This window comes from Syngnathus floridae, chromosome 8, assembly GCF_059516105.1.
Source record: "Syngnathus floridae isolate MCC-2025c chromosome 8, RoL_Sflo_1.0, whole genome shotgun sequence".
Taxonomy (NCBI): Eukaryota; Metazoa; Chordata; class Actinopteri; order Syngnathiformes; family Syngnathidae; genus Syngnathus; species Syngnathus floridae.
This window is the reverse complement of record NC_142420.1, coordinates 4,142,965-4,164,654: the sequence shown is the minus strand read 5'-3', so window position 1 is coordinate 4,164,654 and position 21,690 is coordinate 4,142,965. Positions and strand designations below refer to the sequence as shown.

The 21,690-nt window shown below is 43.0% G+C and overlaps 1 protein-coding gene across 1 annotated transcript in view; it reads right to left on the bottom strand.

Moving 5' to 3' along the window:
* Positions 1-21,690, bottom strand: part of clybl (citrate lyase beta like) — a 97,758-nt gene continuing 76,068 nt past the window's right edge. The window contains exons 12-18 of the mRNA XM_088382159.1: positions 17,894-18,129; positions 15,207-15,254; positions 3,461-3,544; positions 2,311-3,401; positions 2,155-2,223; positions 1,125-2,084; positions 1-867 (exon numbers count right to left, since the gene is read on the bottom strand). The gene's annotated coding sequence lies outside the window, so the exon portion shown is untranslated. The remainder of the gene's footprint in view (positions 868-1,124; positions 2,085-2,154; positions 2,224-2,310; positions 3,402-3,460; positions 3,545-15,206; positions 15,255-17,893; positions 18,130-21,690) is intronic.

Genomic DNA, 21,690 nt, shown 5'->3' with positions numbered 1-21,690 from the left:
TGATGACACCAAAGTTGACTTTATTTACAAGACCACCAACAGGAAGCAAACACACCACTGTTGATTTTATTCACAAGAATGCCCACATGATGCATGACGATTCAAAACAAACCAAAAAATGGCTCTGACTAGATTCAAATAACAGCTTTTACTCTTACAGAAAAATGTACCAACATTCTGCAAGATTCTGAGTTCGGTGGCCATTTTAAAGCAGGGTTTCCAAAGATGACTTACTGATCGCAACAGAGACCGTTTGTACACTTGTCGTTTGCATCTATGGGTGTCCGGCTACTTGGCTTTTGTCAACAATTTAGAATGCATGCAGCTTTTCTTTGTGTAGTTAAAAAAATAAATAAAAAGCCTGACACTGCATATTTAAGTCAATTTTGTTTCAGCCTAACTTTACAATTGTCTTGTCATTGAGAATGTCTCAAATGATTCCAGTTTGTATGCACGATAGACTGCCAATGCCAATGTTTAAAATGGACCACTTGAATTCAGTTCACAGTTTAATTGCAGTTCAGTGGTACACACACACAATTACAGTACAAACAGTTCATTTCATGATTAAAAAAACAACAGTAAAACAACAATATTGCAAAATGACGCGGCGCTGAGAGAGAAAGAAAGCGGCATCATGCAGATAGCCAGTGTGCACACCCAGTGAAAAAGTGGAGGGAGGGAGGGAGGGAAGGAAAGAAATGACAAAAGAAAAAACGCAGTCATACTCTCCTTAAATGCTGGCTGGGCGCTTTGCCCTCGCCGCATCCGCACCCGTCCGTCTCGTGTCGGCCGCTCATCACGGGCGAAGGTTGTCTCCCCCCCGGCCGGTATTCGACGTTTGGACTCATCCTCCGCCTCGTGCCACTGCAAAAAGAAAAACGGCTCTCTGTTGCATGCGGTTCACTTCTGTGGACGTACTCATTACCTGTCTATTAAAGCTTGCTCCTATTTTAAGCTCCCTTTATTAATAGCGTATGCACACATGAATGTTTTTGTTTTCTTTTTATGTCTGTTCCTATATGAAGAATTCAATGCTTATAATTTCTTTCTTTGTCGTAAAGTGCTTTGAGCTGCATTTCTTGTATGAAAGGTGCTCTACAAATAAAGTTTTTTATTATTACCCTCTGGTCCCGCGGTCCTGTCCAGTCCCTCTCTGTGCAGGCACTCGTCCGATCCAGTGCCCCAGCAATCCTGAAAGGCAGACATATTGTGTTGGTTTTGGCAAGGGGAAAAATTCCACTAGCACCCCCCCCCAACCTTGACTAAGGTAAGTTTGAATCAGGTAACTAGCGGCACGCACGGGCTGGCGCATGTCTCATACGGCCCTCCCGCATTGGAGCGATCCGGGTTATGAAATGTTTAACCCCTTACAAAAAGGGAGGGAGGGAGGGAGGGAGGGAGAGAGAGAGGGCGAGAGGAGATGAGAAGAGGCTTTGGTGCGCACTTAAGCGCAACCGGCCAGTTCCCCCTGAGTAGAGCTGGCTTGGCCCAGAGAGGAAAAAAAGAGGAAAACGTGACGTCACGGAGAGCGTCACGGAGAAGCTCCTTGTCCTCGACACCGTCGACGACACTGGGACCCAGTCTGGCAGACATTATACCCTGGTATTCCACAAAGGGCAAGGTATAGCCACGTTCCATCCTGAGTGCACCAGGCCATGCAGGTACTGCCGGGCGCGTTGGAGAAAGAGAGCGAGAGAGAGAGAGAGAGCGAGAGAGCGAGAGAGAGCGAGAGAGAGCGAGAGAGAGCGAGAGAGAGCGAGAGCGAGAGAGAGAGAGAGAGAGAGAGAGAGAGAGAGAGAGAGAGAGAGAGGGGGGAAGGGAAGGGGGGAGGAAGGGAGGCAGGCAGGGGGTGTCTACTTTGCCGATTCGTATCTAGAGGGTCACAGCAACCCAAATGCCCGTGCGTGCTACTAGTTACCCTATTCAAACAGACAGGGGTAGGGAAAGCACAAAAGAAAAAACAAAGTCATACTCCCCCGAAACGCTGGCTGCATCTGCACCCATCAGTCTCGTGTGGGCCGCTCGTCACGGGCCAAGGTCCGGCCGGGTCTGCTCCGGCCGGTGTTGGACTCGTCTTCCGCCTCGCACAAGTGCAAAAAGACAAACGGCACTCATTTGCATGCGGCCCACTTCTGTCAACGTGCTCATTACCTGCCCCCTCCCTGGTCTTGTGGGTGCAGCCCAGTCCCTCTCGGTGGAGGCTGGCGCTCGCCCCATCCGCTGCCAGGTGAAAGGCAGAAAAATAAGGAAATTAAATTAAAACCAACAGTGTGTACACTACGCTTGCAGATTGGATTGCCATGTCACCGCCTCTGGCCAGCCTTGGCCAGTCGTGCATCAGGCTCCTCTTCAACACTTGGCGACTGCTTTCTTTGGGTGATTCCTTCCTTTGCACCCCGCTCACCAATCGCGGGTCTGGTGGCCTCCGTCCACCGGCTCTTCGTTTCATACATCGTCTCTTCCACCTAGCAAGACAAGCACAAAAGTCTCGCTGCGCCGTCGCTTGCGCTTGCCGTCGCTTGCGCTTGCCGTCGCTTGCGCTTGCCGTCGCTTGCGCTTGCCGTCGCTTGCGCTTGCCGTCGCTTGCGCTTGCCGTCGCTTGCGCTTGCCGTCGCTTGCGCTTGCCGTCGCTTGCGCTTGCCGTCGCTGCGCGGTCGCTTGCAGTCGCTTGCGCTTGCCGTCGCTTGCGCTTGCCGTCGCTGCGCGGTCGCTTGCGCTTGCCGTCGCTGCGCGTTTGGCACTCAATGAGGGCTGCACAACATTTTGGAAAATCAATGATATGGCAGTATTGGGCCAGACCACTGCATTGAGGCAAGTTGTGCAAAATTCTTGGATGGAGGTTAACTATTTGATCGCAATAAGATCAGTTAGATGAGTTAACTTTAACTTACATCAATGACTTAGTCTTAACTCATTACAAATAGTTAGGCAAGAAAGCATGTTTCATTTGAGACATGAAAAAAAAAAAAAAATCTTTGCTGTCTTAAAATGCATGTCAATAACCTAGACCACCATATGGCAGTTTTCCAATACACGTGCAGCCCTACACACATGTCACCATTGGTGTCCAAATGGCAGCCTCGGGGCAACTTGATCAACACACCACACGACTGAACACGACACTGCTTTGTAGGACTAAATATCAATGGCAACATTTCGTGATTGATTTAATGAATTTGCGTCAAAGAATTCTGAATTTGTTTCAGTATGCAGCCCTCAAGCAGACATTGGGACACCGCTGGTGTAATTTTAAAAAAAAAAAATCCATTTCACACGTTGAAGCTGCGCAGGTCGACGCCTCCAGGGAAGCGGGTCTCCCTCAGAACTCGGCGACTTCAGAGCGATGCAACAGCGGTCCGTTGACCTCTGATCAGATCGCGTCACATCCCGGTCGCCATCTGCAGAAACAAATGTTAGAAACTCAAAGAGCACCCCAAGTTGTCGGTCACTTGCTTACTTGATCACAGCGGCTAGCTACTATTGGTGAGCGTCGCCCGGTCGGATGGGGCCGTGCGTCACCCCCCCCCCTTTTGCGTCCGGCCTGCAAATGGCAGAACATGCAATGAGTTGGGCGCTGCTCGCATCACTACGTCTTCCTCGTGGACCCGCTCGCCCAAACACCGCCCCCTCACCTAGAGAACAAAGGACACACAGCTTCGATCAAGCACGACAGCGGTAGGTTAGAAAAAGACTAAATGCTACCGTCTCGCTCCAATGCTGTCCTACACCTAGGGGAGAACAAAGACCGCAAGTACCACAGCGGTGGTAGGTTAGGGTTAGATGAAGTGCAACAGTGGCAGGTTAGAAAAAGACAAAATGGTACAAGTCAAATTGCAAAATTGGACATTCGGGATCGGCTCGCTCCAACGCCGCCCTACACCGATGGGGGAGAACAAAGAACGCAGCGAGCACGACAGTGGCAGGTTAGAAAAAGACACAAAATGGTACAAGTCATATGGCAAGCTTGGACATTGGTCTCCGCGTCAAAATTCAGTTTTGTCTCCATCCAAGTCACCACGTCCTCCCCCAAGTGAGCCGTCAATGGCAACCAAGCACAAGACACCGCTGGATCCAGATAAGCCACAACCTCTTAAGCAAGACCAACCGTCAGACCCCCAAACACTGTCCCCACCTGCAACCTTTCCGTCGTGCACCCATAACCAAAGGCAACCACACTGCCCCCTCCTGGGCACATGATCCGCACATGTTGACTTTTGCAGCGTGCTGCTTGATTCTTGACTTGATATGGCATTGCTCCTATGGATATGGCATTGCTCCTATGGATATGGCATTGCTCCTATGGATATGGCATTGCTCCTATGGATATGGCATTGCTCCTATGGATATGGCATTGCTCCTATGGATATGGCATTGCTCCTATGGATATGGCATTGCGCCTTTGGATAGGCCACTGCGCCTTTGGACAGGCCACTGCGCCTTTGGACAGGCCACTGCGCCTTTGGACAGGCCACTGTGCCTTTGGACAGGCCACTGCTCCTTTGGACAGGCCACTGCTCCTTTGGACAGGCCACTGCTCCTTTGGACAGGCCATTGCTCCTTTGGACAGGCCATTGCTCCTTTGGACAGGCCATTGCTCCTTTGGACAGGCCATTGCTCCTTTGGACAGGCCATTGCGCCTTTGGATAGGCCATTGCGCCTTTTCATGTGGAATTATATACTTATTCCATTCGGCTCCTCTTGCAGCCTACAAAAACACAGACAGACATTAATTGTGTGCTGGAAGCTAAAACTCGACAACCATTGTGTGTTGGGAAGCTGAAACTTGACAAAAACAGGTTTTCACCTGATTTAGGACTACTCTTCCTCCGTGTCCTCAACATCACTGAAAGGGCTCCTTCAAGAGCCTCCTGCTTGCTTTGTACAGAAGGATGCTGGCTGGGCGGCCTGTTTTAGTGCTACAAAAGACAAGTAAATGATTGCAACAAAAATAGACATTGAGTAGAGTGCCAATGGCATGATTTTTTACCAACAATTATACATACTAGGAGTTTTACATTTGAAAAAAAAAGTTATTATATTGTAGTAAGTTACGATAATCTATCAAAATTATAGTTAATACTTTAATTTGATACATTCTAAGTAGTTTTACATTTGAAAAAATATATAATCATGACAAGAATTATTAAAGATTATAATTCATATTTTAATTTCATCATCTACAACTCACCTCACATTGGACAGATGATCCAGGTTGGCGGCGTGGCGTCCAAAACGGGAGAAAATAACCCGCCGCGCAAATGTTTGTTGCGTAACGGAACGTGCGGGCGGGCCATCTTTGAATGGATTTGGTCCGATTTGGACATGACGTAACATATACGTTGCATTCACCAGCAGTTTGCATGACACGGAAATGGCACACGGATAATATAAAATAATTAAAAAATGGTTTAGTTGACTAGAGTCAAACTAACATTTCCTATAGTCAGACAAACGCGCGCTTATCGGCGGCGTCATTAACGAACCTTCTATAGACAGACTAATGAAAAAATGCTGGCCAGCATGAAAAAAAACAACCGCGAAAGACATTTAAAATACCACCAAAACGCGCAACGACGCGACGCAAAGTGGATTGTGGCGTGCCGTGCCGAAACCTCAAGCACTCCCTAGACAGCGAAAATCCTGCAAGAAATAATAAATGGCATCGTAAGAAACTGCAAACATTTGCTCACGGGCTAAATGGCCTGCGGCCTACAATTTACCTCCAGGCCCACCGTCGCGGTGGACGTGACGTTGCCGAGTCACGAGAGTACGACAATCTTGCGACAAACTAAATAAATTTAAAAAAAAAAAAGGCTTGTGAGAAAAAGCAACAAAGCGTGCCGTCGTGAGAAACGGCAGGAGACGACAAACATTTGCTAGCATGCTCGCTTACCTGAGAAACCGTCCGCCGCCGCCACGCGCTCGGTGGCACCTGCATATGATAACTCCCCTTGAGCGAGCACACCTGTCTTCAATTGACCTAAAGCCCTGACGTCACATCCGTCGATTCAAATCTTCTTCTCCTGATCGTCCAACGGCGCTCGGCACACTGACGCCACCAGGTGGTCGCCAGGTGTCATGGTGACTACTGTGGAAAGGGTGGCTTCGGACTATCCGTTGAAACTTTCAACACCGAACATGTTTGGATGGAGGATACCCTATCAATATGACCAAATCTCCTTTGGTTTCCGAGCAGGCTCTGGTCGAGTGGTTAACGCCATTGCCTTCAATCAAATGAAAATATTTGTATCGAGTATATTTGTATTGTATATTTGTAAACGTGCTTTTGTTGTGCAATTAACCCTTTATTTATTTATTCTCTCTTTTTTTTTAACCTCGTGCAGTGTACCTACACATATTGTCATATAAAATGTCTGATTTTTATGTTTTAATTGGCGAATATAAAAACAAGGAATAAGACGCCAGACACGTTTTAACATAAATGTTTATTAAAAATAATAATATCAAAAGCAAATTTCAAACCAGCAATCTAATGTGAAATTGCAGTAGATATATTGGATAACAATATTTAGGCGTATATAGGTATACACGTTATTTCAAAACGACTATAAGTGTTATACTACGACACAAGTGTTTACCAGCTCAGTGGCCTGAGAGGAGAGTGCCCGCCCTGAGTTTGGGAGGTGGTGGGTTCAAACCCCTGCCGAGTCATACCAGTGACTATAACAATGGTACCCATTTCTTCCCTGCTTGGCACTCAGTGAAAGGGGTTGAAATGGGGCCCCCCCCCTGCTGCTCACTTATACTCCGGTGCGACTTACAGTCCGAAAATTACGGTAAGTTCAAAAATATCAGAGGAAGTGATAAACAACTGAGGTGATTTGGTTGCATAAGCAAGCCTAACCCTAAGCACAGCAAAAGCGAGAGCAAGCCTAACACAAACCCTAACCCTAAGCACAGCAAGAGCTCTGGTCGAGTGGTTAACGCCATTGCCTTCTATCAAATGAAAATAGTTCATCCTAAAATGAATGGTTCTTGCAAAAATTCTGCGGCCGTTGCAGTGCTCCCGTGGACTCATTTTCAATTCAGTTGTTAAGAAACACCACACCGTTGCACAGAGACAATTCTTGAGTCATATCAAATAAATGATTTTCAAACGGGTCCAAACAAGTTTTTCCGGTGGCACCTGCATATGATAACTAGTGTTGGCTGGTGAGTGAACGATTCGTTCAAAAAGCACGAATGTTTTCAGTGAACGAGATTGAACAAATCACTTCCTAAAGTGATTCGTTCTTTTTTTCTTTTCACAAATAACCTCAACCAGTAGGTGTCAGTAATGCCCATTGAAGCTGGTGCTACCCCGCCGTAAAACAAGAAGAAGAAAATCAGCCAATCAGCAGCGCCAGCGAGCGTTACATGGAGGAGGGACTTTACGAGTCAGTTGAACGATTCGTTTGAACGAATCATTTGAGTGGCCACTTTATTAGGGAAATGTCATGGTCAAAGGTCACAGGTGTCAAGCTCTAGTCCTCGGGGCCGCGTTCCAACATGTTTTACAAGTGACCCGCGTTAAGCACACCTCCGTGAAAAGTTTTAGCTCCTTTCACGTTCCGCAGGAGCTAAAACTTTTCACGGAGGTGCGCTTAACGAGGGAATCACACAGCCACTCCATTAGGTACGCCGCAATTTTTCAAGTGTACCTAATAACAGGCCACTTTATTAGGGAAATATCATGGTCAACGGTCACAGGTGTCAGGCTCTAGTCCTGGGGTCGGCATTCCAACATGTTTTTTTTTCTTGTACTTCAGACATTTTGACTTCAGGTTCCTGACACTCAGTAGTCCCCGCCCCTTAAAGTCAAATATAATGCAGTAAGTGGCTGGGTGTGTCTTTCACCTTAAATACACTTTATAAAACAATATACTTAAAGAGCAGTTATTGGGTGGCTGTAAAGGATTAGTGGCATTTCAATTCAGCAAATATATACAAATTAAATAGAATTAAATAAAACGGTTGAATTAAAACTAACAAGATGCTTGTTTGCTTTGTCAGGATGATCACAAGTACCTTTTTCCCCTAAATAAAATGTCTTTCCTGTAACTTCCTTGATGAAGGTCAAAGGCTGCAGGAAGAATTGAGACTGACAAAAACACACACATTTTCCATCAATCTTCTCTTTCATTTTTGCCATCATTCTCTTCCCTGCTGCACAGACCTGAGTCATTTGGCATTGGCCTTCTGTGTGGTATGTGTGTATGTGTGTGTCCCTTCACCACCGACGGGACGTGCCACCTTGCCCGTCATCGCCAGCCCCAGCCACAATGACCTTGACTTGGTCCCCCACACCATTAATTCTGACTTTCTGTCCATATCCAGCTCAAAGCCCCCATCTCTCAAACCTCATCTCCCATGGATCCACTTGTGTCCTTTACACGTGTGTTTGCGTGTGCACGAATCTCCCGCAGCTTGGCGGGTCCGTTGAAGGTGACACCTCACACCTCGTGCGGCGATAATGAAGGTTTTAACTTCACGAGCAGAGCCTATCAGATTGCAGCGGCGGCCCTCGATGTGAGTTAAAAGGTCGCCGCCCTCCATTTCACTTGCGTCCGAGCAATGTGGAAGTCCCCCCCCTCCCCCTACAAAAGGCCTCTTTATCATCATTATCATGATCATCATAATCGCTTATGCTTGTGACACGTGTCTGGCTGTATGAGGTAGGTCTGGCGTGCTGTTTACCAACTGTCATCACTGTATAAAGGGAAATCTTAAGTAAGATATAATTTCTTGAATTCAATGTAAATGTGCTTATTGTTTTACTTGAAATTAAATTGTCAGGCAACATCATTCTGCTTGTTTCAAGATACTTATTACTTGATTATCTTATTTGGTCTTATAGTCTTGTCAATGAGTATTAGAAGCTAGTTTCAAATACTATGTGGTTTAAAACAAACACTTTCAACATTTTAAGATGACTGTCCAACAACAAAAGAACCTGAAGTGCGGTTTCAAATGTCAAATACGCTTATTTTAAGATTTTAATTATAATATTTGTTTTAGGTTTAAAAATACTCAATTTTAGGGGCCTAGTACTATTTTCTTATTTTTCAACATTTTGTCAAGTAAAACTTTCTTGTTCTCTTGGCAGTGAATTTTTCTTATTTAAAGTATTATTTTTCTCAGTTCAACATTTTTTTTCCCATAAATTTCCATTGTACCTTGTGCAGTGATGGCACCCGACGCTATCAATGAAATAATGAAAGCATCCCTCCTCAGTGCCCCTTCTCCTATCCTCCACTCACCTTTTCCTCCTCTTTTCATTGGTCAGGCCTCCTTTCCATAATAAAAGGAACCTGTGGAACTAATCCTTGCAAATCTCCTGTGCTTTCTTTGCTATACCTCCAGGCTACACCGCGCCACTGAAAATCCCCATTTGCATGCCTAAACTGCACTAACTGTGAATAAACCCTTTTAGCTGCTAATGTAATAACATCTCCATTTCAGGGGATGGGGGAGTGAAGGGAAGGAGGTTCACGCTTTAGAAGCAAACTCTCCCTCCTCCTCGGTACAATTGGGTCGGCGCGTGCATGCATAGAGATGCTTATCGGGCCACATCTAAAGTGAGGGTCAGCTGCGATCTGGAAGTGAAGCGCTGATGACAAGCTGATAAGGCAGCCATGCACGCACACACAAACACGTAGTCGTTAGATGGCAACTAGCATTGAAATGATGCGAGACATGATTTTAATTTAGATACGTGCCCTTTTCCGGTGGTACTTCTATTGCTGCAATATACTGATGCAGCTTCTGCTGCTACAAAGTTAATATGACTATTGTCCATGGTCACACTTGCTTTTGATAGAATTAAACAAGCTGATGTAGCTTTCCATGGTCGTCAAAACCCGAGCCTTTGGTTCGGGCTCATCCAGTGTGACGAGACTCCTTTATAAAGGAAAAAAACAGCTACGGTTCTATTTTATCTCTACCGAGAAGACAATTTTCATGTTTTACGCCGACAAGTCCAAAGGTGGGAGATTAAAGAATTTTTCAAGATAGAAAAAAAGGCAGAAGGCCTCAAGCAGTAATTTTATTATTTTGGAGAATCTAATTGGCTACCGGAGCACCAGTCACCTGACAGAACCTTAGCACGTTTCATCTCCAACTCATTTACATTAGCAGCACGAAAACAAGCACGCTTTACCACAAGCAGACACACACAACTAGAAGACGAAGTGCACATCACAAGCTCGTATCTGTGAGAGATGACACGCGGTATCACATTAATTGTCCAATTACATGAAATAAAATCTCCTGCTTCTCCTCCCCAAATGTTCTTCTTCAACACAGTGAAGATAACTGAGACATCGTTCACGTCCCCCCCCCCCCCCCCCCCCCTCCACTACACACACACATCACTCCCTCTGAAAGCAAGGTGGGGGTCATGTGAATAATATTAACTTCAAACTGATTTTTTGGGGAAAGCCATCTGATCAAGCTGTGCAGTACTGTACTTCAGAGTGACACACCTCCTCTAATACATCACACACACTCGCGCACATATATACAGACTGTGTATCTGCTGACGCATATTATGAGACTTAAAAAGAACCCAGTTACAACTGTATTATATAAACCCATGATTTTTCTATTACCATTGATCACACATTGATTTAAAAGCTTCGCTCACCATGCAATTGAAGAAGGACCAATAGGAATTGTTGATGGGCAGTAAGTAGCTGGGCCTGTTCGTTTTGTCCAATCATCTTACCGCTCCCTGCACTGGACAAGCGTTGGCTGCAGGAGGTGCCAGGCCGTTTCAAATCTCCCCATCTTAAAAAAGTGTTTCACTTTAGCTTTAAGTGTGTTTTGATGCTTGTGTTTATAGAGTGTGGGAGGGGTGAAACTATTAAAAACCATGTTCCTTACTTCTCATGGGTGGGTCTGGAACATATCCTCCTGTGATAAATGGAGGCTCACTGCAGAGCTACTACTGCTGTTACTGAAATAGCAAATATTACTATGGCTACTATATCCAGAACCACTTTTTCTGCTCCTGTTGCCAAGCTACCGTCAAACAGATACTAATATTAATGATGATTCCATAACAATGTCATGCTGAGTAAGTCCAACAGATGAAGACAATCTTAGACTAACAACAGTGCCAGTACGAAGAGATATTTGTCACATACATTGAAGAAGAGGTATTCATGAAGATGAGCTTTCAGTCCAGCATAAAAACACACGAGCAAAGATAAATAAATATGCATGATCCACGTGTACGCAGAAGGAACATGTTCGTGCATCCATGCCAATGAGCAGCCAGCACCCTCCCTCGCAAAAAAAAAAAGACCAATGAGCCTAGAAACACACACATGAACAACTTATTGAGGTCTCTATCGCCATGGCAACACAGAATAGTTTTGAAGATGCTCCTTCCCAGCCGGTGTGCAGGCAGTGCCTCATCCGCCGAATCACAGCACAGATTGGCACGCCGCGGCTTGTTACTAAGGGCGGGATTCGAGCAACGAGAGCGAGGGGGCCGCAGATGGTTGGACCAATTGGCACTTTGAAGAGAGCCCCTGCCCACACTCACAACTGGGTCTTGCAATATTGATTTGAATGGAGGCAGGGGAAGGAAAGCTAGTGGGCTATGAATAAGTAAGTCTTGAAAAATAGGAGCTAAATCAAAAGCTACTCAAGCTCAATCAAATTCAGGCTGTCCATTGCCGCCACTTTCTGGAGGCTTGGCAGCTTGAGTACACGACTGGACAAAGAGAATAGGAGGAACAATCGAAAACAAAGTATTTACCATATTTTCCGCACTATAAGGCGCACCGGATTATAAGGCGCACCTTCAATGAATGGCCCATTTTAAAACTTTGTCCATATATAAGATATATACATTTGGCCCGCGGGCCGGACTTTGGACACGCCTGCTGTAGTGGCTCAATATTGGCCCATATATAAGGCGCACCTGATTATAAGGCGCACTGTCGGCTTTTGAAAAAAATTGGAGGTTTTTAGGTGCACTTTATAGTGCGGAAAATACGGTACATAATCTTTTCATAATTTTGTTTGACCATTATTTGGCACAGTTGCATGAGGTTGTATCAAAAGTTGTGTCTTAGAATGATCCTTCACAAGGAGAAAAATGTGGCAAAGTTAGTGGAGTGAGGGATGCTGAGAAGGGCCCCAATACAAGTCACAAGCTAGCTGGGCACCATGTTCAACACGACCGCACCACTGGCATCATTTCCACACGTGGCTGGGCTCAACACCATCGCTCTATCGTCTCCCCTTCCATCACCTTTCTCAGCTGTCCACAACAGCCATACACCCTTTCCCAAAATCAGCCCTTTTTCACTTCAACCCCCCCAAGCACGTGGCGACATGGCAGACAGGCAGCGATGCAGACAGGTGACCGTAAACAATTAATCAACATGGTGACACTTCTTCATCTGGCAGGCCCAACATGGGGAGGGGAGCTGTCAGATCGCAAAACAAATCAGCACAACACGTGTCACAAAAACACACAATTGAGCTCATGAGAGGCTAATAAAGTGTGGAATACAAATTACTGTCTGAATTTCATCATTAAGAGTAATTCATTATTGAATGGAAATTTAGGAGGAACACTGAAAAAATGCCCAAAGCCCTTGGGTAACACCTAATTTAATTAATAAGCAAATTAGTTAAAATTAAATTAAAATTAAAATCACTGTTTTACACTAACGCGCACATGTGTCGTGTGTATTCGTGGTAACTCCTGGGCTTGGTCAACATATTATGGGGGGGGGTCATCATTGTTGAATGGACTGAAATTAAACCAGATTTGTGGCAATCATCAAATATGGAAATGCTTGAGTCTACAAATGCTTACAACCATGTGTCTGGACTATGGCGACAAAACATTATATTACACTGCATAAACATTTCCAAATGGATTTGGGGAGATGTATTTGAAAGAATAAAAAATATGACAGCTACAGTATGTGTGCTTTTCAAAGGCCATTTAAGACTATGAAGCCAGATTACAAAGGGTCGCAAATGTTTCTGGCGCTTTATTAGGTGGGTCATTCATTGGCTGCAATGATGAAGTAGTGCTGGTAATGAAATTTGTTACATCAACTCAAAAAAATTAAAATAAATAAAATAGTAACAGCTTCACTATGTCTATTTAAAACCTTTTCGCTCTGCCACTGAGCACGCATAAAAACTAGGTTACACAAGATTATTATTGAGATATCAGCCATTGTGTCAATGTGGGAGATCTTACCTGCATTCATTTTTGGGGGTCTGGTTGTTGTTGATATTTAGACCCGGGAAGGTAGATTTTCCCTCTACACCAACACTCCTGGGGATTCTAATAACAATGCTGGGGTCCCAGGGTGCCACGAAGGTGCGAGAGCTGTCAGGCCTTTTGTTTCTGGAGCCCACTCATTACATTACAATCCCAAAGATAAGGCTTCCTTCATAGGCAATAGAAAAACCCACGGAGGAGGAGCTATTGTTCCTCACTGCATGCACACCGTCTTGCTTTTGTAAATCTGTAGGAAATGTGCTTCTGTAAGATGGGGGAAAAAATAAATAAAGGGGGGGGACGGACACAGCCCTGTGAAAAGATGGCGGCAAAAGGCAGGCCCTCACCACAAGAAATAAGAGTGGGTCTTCTGTAAAGGTGATCATTACTCTGCCAGTAGGAAACTTGTGGGATGAGAGCTGATTGTGTTTGAAAGGGAGGTAAGATGTTTATAAGGATTTGGGCTTTTTTTTTTTTTTTTCTGAGAAGGTGGCGGTTGGGGGCTTGCAAGGTGGAGGGGCTTGTGGTTGGCTGCCTCTCACGCATCGTACTGCAAGTGTCACATGAGAATGTTCCGAAAAAAATGAGACACACATGTCAGAGGGGAGAAGTAGGTGCGAATTGGGAAGCGAAGGGGAGGTCTCCACAGGGAATGCGTGTTTTGGTTTATGTATGAATAAATCTGTGTGTGTGTGTGTGTGAGAATCCTTGCGGGTTATCTCAAGATGACAAAATTACTGTTTTTGGGAGAAATCGTGACACCAATTCAAATTTTGAACAAAGATTCTTCGTTTTAATCCTATAATCAAAGGAAGAACCCAGATGATTTTGACTAACAAGAGTGACATGATAACTCCAAGCCATGTCTACAAAAAGTAATGTGTCAAATTTGGGGAACACAAAAAAAACAAACAAGAACTCTGTTGCTTTTTAAATATAACTAATATTTTTTAAAAAATATATCGCTGGGGTCAAAACTAAAAAAATGAATGCTCATGTTTGAACGAATTCTAATTTTATTTGTTTAAAAAAATAATAGAAAATTTTTGATTTTGAATGATTCATTCAAAATGATAATCCTCATTAATTATCAGATTTTTTAACCGTTCGCCCATTCATTTTTTATATCGCTTATTCCCATTAGGGTTGTGGATCAGCTGGAGCTCATCCCATCTGATTTTGGACTAGATTCGGGGCAGAGTTGGACAGCACCAAATTTTGCCGGTCCATCCTCCATGCATGATCTGGGCACCCCTCCGTCCTCGTCTTTGCGGATTTAAAGGATTCATTTAAAAAGGTTGTGCTATAGATGGCAACAGCTCATTTTAAAAGGATCATGTCGACTTAAAACAGTACAGCTGTCAAAAAGGTCTGCAGGCTGAATCCATAATGAAAGAAGTCACTTGCTCACTTTCATCACCTTCCAGACTTTTCTGAACTCCTTTTTATGCAAGCCAAACCAGCCTGCAAAGATGAACGTTGGTTTTGTTTATCCTCCAATCTTTGATACCTTTCTCAAATACTACTGCATGTGTCTACCCCATATATATTCTGCTTTACAGCTGGATTACAGTTTTACTTGATGGAAAAAAATATTCCATTACGAGTGACAAAAATGTGCTTTGATTTGGATTTTTTATGGCATCGCCACATTAAGGTGCAGGTATAGGGCAAAGAAGCGCAATGATAAACATGAAACAAGCAATGTGTGTGTATGTGTGGGTGGGTGGGGGGGGGGCAAATCAAGTTTTTCATCGTGACAGAAGCAGGCTTTAATTAAATTAAAGGCAAGGTGTTAAAGCTGTTGGCCGAAGGAGCACATAATGCGATGCATATCAATGGCACCATGAGTGAGCGCGATTCCCCCCAGGTGCCGGCCAAATGAGTGTGAATATTCAGCCTGTTCCCCTCCGCTTAACTCTCATGACATTATATTAGTGCTCACCACTTGGCCACTGAGCATATTCTTCATCTTGCCGGATCTGTTTGGACCCTAAGGACAAAAATGAACAAATGAGAAGTTGTCCTGGTAGCACAGGTACTCATATTTATCAGTGACAATAAAAAAATCACAATTTAAACGGCGACGCAGGGATGTCGTCTCAAAAATAGTTGTCATTTGCTCTTATTATTTTGTACCATCAATCAAACACTTTATAGTCATGTCAGGAATAAAATAGTCTGTTTCCTCTTTGCTCCAAAAGTATTCAAAACAGCCTAGGGGCTATCTATCGTCAATATATGGCCGTCCGTATAAATTAGCAGTGTTGCTTTCCCCAATAAAAAAAAAAAGAGCTGTTACCTTTTGGCATTTTCTTGCATTTTCTAAGGTGCTATCACCTTACAATCTAAAAATACAAGAACATTTTTTGAATTGTATTTTTCTTTAATGAATTAAAAGAAAAACATGACTGCGGTCCAGAATGTGCAAACAAACAAACAAAAACATTTCAAGTAACATTCTATTTGCTTTAACTAACTTTTCGTTTTTTCGTGAATATATTATTTCTTAACTTGTTTCCCCAAAGAACCAGAAAACATTTGGAATTCGTGAGATAAAAGTGCAAAGGGAAAGGTGCAAAGCTCAAATAAATTACTAAAACAACAAAAACAATCTGATTAAGAGTAATGAGAGTCATGGTTCAATGCCGTTGAGCGCTTTACAACTTCTCCTAAAATTACTGAACGCTCTCACGGGTTGTCGTTTGACAAATAAGGGCAAGTGGGGGCTGCCGTTCATTGGCCCTAGAATGAGCGCGTTCACAAAAACGTTAACAAAGCAAAAATACCCTACGTCCGTTCACGTTCATCCAAAATATGAACACGTTCATGAACTTTCCTTCATTGAACGTGTTCAGGTACAACACTGAATCAGTAATTCACTTGTGAGTCTTCCAGTCATTTGTAGTCACCAGTTTGTGGATGGAGGTGAGAGGCCAAAACCTTGCACTCACTATCGATCCCAATGAAAACAAGTTGCCAGTTCTAATAAACACCATGTCAAGAGTCATCCGAGCACACCACAATATCAACGCAACGGGACATTTCATGGCAGGAAACCGCAGGGGTATTGGCGCCGCCGTGGGGGATTTGTGCGTCGAATTTGGCATGTGCGCTGTGGACACATGCGTGGGCCGCTACGTGCATGGGTGGACATGTGAGAGGCTAATCATCTGTGGGCTTGTGGCTCGATGGCAGACATTTATCTGGTCAATAACAGCTATCAGCGTTATTACACACCGGAATAACAATTGAGATATTACACTATATGGATTCGCTCACATTGAAGACAACAATGATCTTCTGACTTAACGGCTGCCATTTTGTCCTGGAAGGTCTATTATTATTATACAGTGAACCCCTTTTTTATCTTTGGGATTAAGTTCCCGACCAAACTGCAAGAGGTGAAAATACAGGTTCACACACACGGAGCAGCGATATTAAGTAGCATAAATACAACAATACTTTCTATTCTCTCTGCTCTGTGGGCACAGTGATGATTACTCGAGATCAGTTGGGGACCTTCTCTGCCTCTTCTTCTTGCAGTAATTAAGCTGCATCTCTTCCAGTAAGCTTCGAAGGTATATAAGTCTAAAATCACACTTGCTTGTATAAAATTGTTTGTGTAAAACACAATTCAAAGCAGATGTTGTAGTTTAATTAAAGAAACTGGAAAATGAGAAGAACAAGAGTTTCATGACAAAAGTCCAAATTACTTTTTTCGAAACAGCATGTGTCTCAAAGTTGTACACGTGCCGCAGGGTGACCATTTTAAAGCTTCTCATGCAAGTGTGTGGTGTAATGATGATTTTGGGGTTTGGACAGAGGAGACCTCCTCAAGGAACCCGTGACCTCTACTTGTGTCTTGATGCAGGTCCCCTCGGGTGCGAGAAAATCATTCAGACCCCACTGAGTGAGCGAGGAAGCGAGCGGCCATGGCCACAGCCCACTGGGGTCAGAGAGGAGGACAGGAAAGAGGCAAGCTGTTGGCGTTCTTAAGGTCATACTAATTGTCGCGGACATACGGCGTTTCTATAGTTAGACTGTGATGGAGAGAATGAGGGGGCGGGGGGCTATGGGGAGTGCTGATGGTACAGGTGTGGACCTTTAATTAAATATCATCGCAAAGGTTAATGCACACATCTAGGAAATTTAAACACATCTTAAAATACGAGCCACCCCGAAAGTGTGCAATTAAAACCATTTCCCCATATTGAAAAAAAAAAATGTATGACATATAATAGTCCATACAAGATTAGACACAAGTCAATTAATTTTATGCACTGTTTTCTTTTGACAGCAAATTTTTTATGATTGTTATTTTTCATGGAATGAAGTCACTAACATTGTTGTGCCTTACTTTGGTTCATTTCTCACTCAGTGCAGGTGTGAAAGTGAGTGTGAATGATTGTCCGTTTCTATCCGTGCCCTGTGATTAATTGGCGACCGGTCGAGGATGTAGTCCGTCATTTATGCATTAAAAACACTACAACCATGACAAATATTTTGTCTGTGAGACGAAAACAGCTTTCAAATCATATTTAACAGACGTATTAGGCATGTATGTTACATTCGAGTAATCGAGATCTAATTTGACCTTTTTTACGCTTTCCAATATTTGGTCGTGCTCACCCCAGACTTATCTTCGACTTTAACACTCCTCCTACCCCATTGCGGCCGTTTCCAAGGTTTCGAATGCAGCGGTATGTCTTTAAGCCGCCGCCATCCGGCTGTGAGCGCCGACTCTGGCCTCTTTTCAGATGCACAGCTTGCGCTCGGCCTCAAGCTCTCACTTCGCCTCCCTTCTCCATCCGCCGCTACCCTTTGGAGCATTGCCAATACGGGCAACCATCGCCGCCATTTTGGTCCTGTTGAACAACATGACATGGTCTCACCAACGCATTCTCAAATAGATGTGACATTTATTAACGACAAAAAGAACTTTTTAGTATCCAAAACCTGAGTGAATTAAGAGCTTAATGGAATTTGGAAATCTTTATGAAACACCTATTCATCATATTATGTTGCATATTTCTAATAGAGCACTCCATTGTAAAATACTAATATAAAATCATTTAAAAACACTAACAGGGGAAAAAATGGCTTTAAAAGTGTATTTTGGTTGAGTGTGATTCATACATTGTAGAATTTGTGGGAAGTGTTTAAATGTTCTCAAGAGTATGCCTTGTTCAATAAACAGTCGAAGGTTTATCAGTGACTGATGCTCACTTTGAATTAAAAAAAATTGTGCTCGCAAGACAGCAAAATAGTTTAAAATTGTTTTTTTTTTTTAAAAAGACCGAGTGACGGCTCAAAGTTGCGGAAGTAAATGCAAAACTGAAAACTTTCCTTTTTTTCTGAACCAAGAATGAAAAGCAACAATAAAAGACTGATACTTGAAAAAGTTCAATTAAAGCAGTGAAAACAAAATGTCTGCATAACGCAAAACCTCACACTACTTAATTTTCACCTCAGTTTGAACAAGCACCCTGTAGGGAAATTACTGTCACAAATTATCTTATAATTAGAAGTGCTTCATTATTTAATTTGCAACGCCTGTGAACTGAACATCACAAATGTTAAGACACAAAAGATGCAAGGTTCAAGAAGAAAAAATATGTTCTTCCTTGATTAGTGTGAAAACAAGGGGGATCTATAAATGAAACTAAACTTGAACGCCGCGTCCTCCCAATTAACAAACTTTGTTTTGACTAATCTTCACATGGACATTTTTGCTGTTCTTCCAATGAAATTGCTTCAGAAAGAACCCGAAAGCTTCTCTTGGTCATTGCAGCCTCCTCACATGATATTGTTTATTCATGCAGATTGAAGAAGCAACATTCACAAGCACCTCTGTGCTGGCACCCCGGCCAGAATGGCATAATAAAATGTATCGACTTAACGGGATGCACTGAATATCCAACACACGTAGTTGAATCAGGTGCAAAAGCAAAGTGGGCTAAATGGGAGGGTGGGCATTAATTTATCCGAAGGAGCAAGGTGCAAGAAACTGGGCTAAGTTAACATTTCACTTTCTTCCCATACTTATCAATTATAGTGTACGAGTTCCCAGAGCAGCTTGGAACCCTTTCCCGATAAACATTTTATTTTACATTGGTTACTCTGCATCAGCAAATATTCCCGTTTGTAATGCAAATCTGGAATTGACACAACATGAGCATTAGCTGGAAATCCAGATTCCATAAACGCATATTGCAATCTCCTTATTTAAAGGATTTCAAAGGCATCTTCTCAAAAGAAATGCAGACAAACATAGGTGCAATACTCTTGCTTCTTGCACTCATAATGAAATAAAACCCATGAAAAATGTTGCATGGAAAAGCAATTCCTCGCACTGAATCGTAAAGAAACAACAACGGGCTAAACCGGTGGTGAACAATAGCTGCAACAAGCAACCCCCAGCCTACCACTACTACAACTCCAAAGACATTTGCATGGTGGGCCCAATGATGGCTGCACATTGTGATGTAAATACTCCCTCGCGGGGCCATGAATCTAAATCCAACAAGCTCTAAATTGTCCAATTCCAACGCTCTTACAGTGCCATCGATTTAGAATGCATCAGCATTAAAATTGCCAAGGAGTGCTCACGTTAGGAAACACTCAAGGCACGTCTGGATTACATCCAATTGCTTTCGTCAGGCTAAAAATAAAAAAACAATTCACGGTAATGGTTGTAGAAAATGCAAGTTGTTGCTGTGCATCTTAAATGCAAGCATATGCATCATGTAAATGGATCACTAACCACTCATTCAGGAAAATGACTCTTAAGAGGTCCTTTTGTGTAATAAGAGTTTTCCCACTAAACACCAAGACATCCTCATCAACAACTGGTACAGTATGTTTACTTGAAAATGCATTTTAAATATTAGAAAACCATGTGTGTTTCACTGAAGAATGAATTTTGTGCCAATTGCCATGATGGACACACCAGATGACACTGCTTGTTGCTATTGGGACTTAATCAGTGACATCAAGTCATTTCAAGATTTTTTTCATCCAATTTTTACACCACATGCCCTTCCTGAAGCAGCCAACTTTTTTTTAAAATCCAAGCACGAGATGAGAAATGTTTAAGTATTAGAGCAAGTCAAATGTCAGGAGCCAATACTACTGATGGTGGGTGCTAATACTGAGAAAGATCCTTCAATAAAAATACGTATAGCCTTTAGAAGACTTATTAATGCATTAAAATCTCATTAGAATATGCTGCATTGAACCATGATAAATTATTATCGTGGATTGTTTCAATCAAAACTGAAATTTATAATGGTGATGTTTTTATTGCATTTTGTACTACTTATATCAACAATTTAAATATCATGATGCTTTTTTTTTTTTTTTTTTTAAGGGTCGGGTTCTGTAATTTACCTCAAATGTTTTGTACCGTAAATCATCTTACATGCAGCAACTCGAGTGCAATTTTCTACAATCACATGTTTTCAAATCAAAGTCCTGTAAGTGTTAAATTGTCACAGTGTAACTGTTGATATAAGTATTCATATAATTTCTGGCATTGTTCCATTGTAGCGACATGTATACAATAAGTGAGGAACGGTCAACCGTGTACATTTATGCCCTATTGTTTGCCTGTTGCAATTCAACAATGCGGTATTTGCTTTCCTCAGTCAGAAGCACAAATTCAAACAAACATCAAGGCCATTTTTTAAGCTTGCAAACTGAGTAGGCTGGCAGCGACGCCATTGTCACACGGGGCATGTCTCATATTGGCGAGCACGTCAAGCAGAGGTGGGGCACTGTCCCTAGGGTCCACTATCACAGCAGGTTAACCTGGCACTGCTTTTCCAGAGGACTGATTGCCAGGCCCCCCTGCCGCTCGAGGTAAACCAACAATTTTCCATCAGCAGGGAACATGGCTTTATTAGTAAAAGTAAGAGGGGGGGTGGGAGCTATATGCAGGAGAAGAGTGAAATTAAGTTCATAAAGTGATGATGGAAGATCTTAATCCTTTTAAAGGCGCTTATTGAAGTACTCAAGATTTAAAATGTAACCCAAGACGATTATTAAAGGAGAGTTTTTATTTCTTGAACATCAGGTCTTTTCTGACATGTTTACTTGTCAGAATATATGATGCAGCAAGATATTTTTGGATTAAGGATCACCAAATGTTTTGAAAGTGTGAGGTACATGTGTTCAAATTACCTTTAATTACATGTTACTATTATTGGTAATTATTTGCATTGTCGTGAAGAAACTAGTAAATTATTTATCGGAATAATTACCAACAATGATTTAATATGTTAGGGAAACAAATATCAAATGCTGTTCCTCAGTGAATGTCAAGGTTGCATAGTGGGATGTAGGACCCAAATGCCAGGAAGCGGGAGAAGTAGAGTGTACATAACAAATTTTACTAACGAAGTCATTGGCAGGTGTAAACCACCACT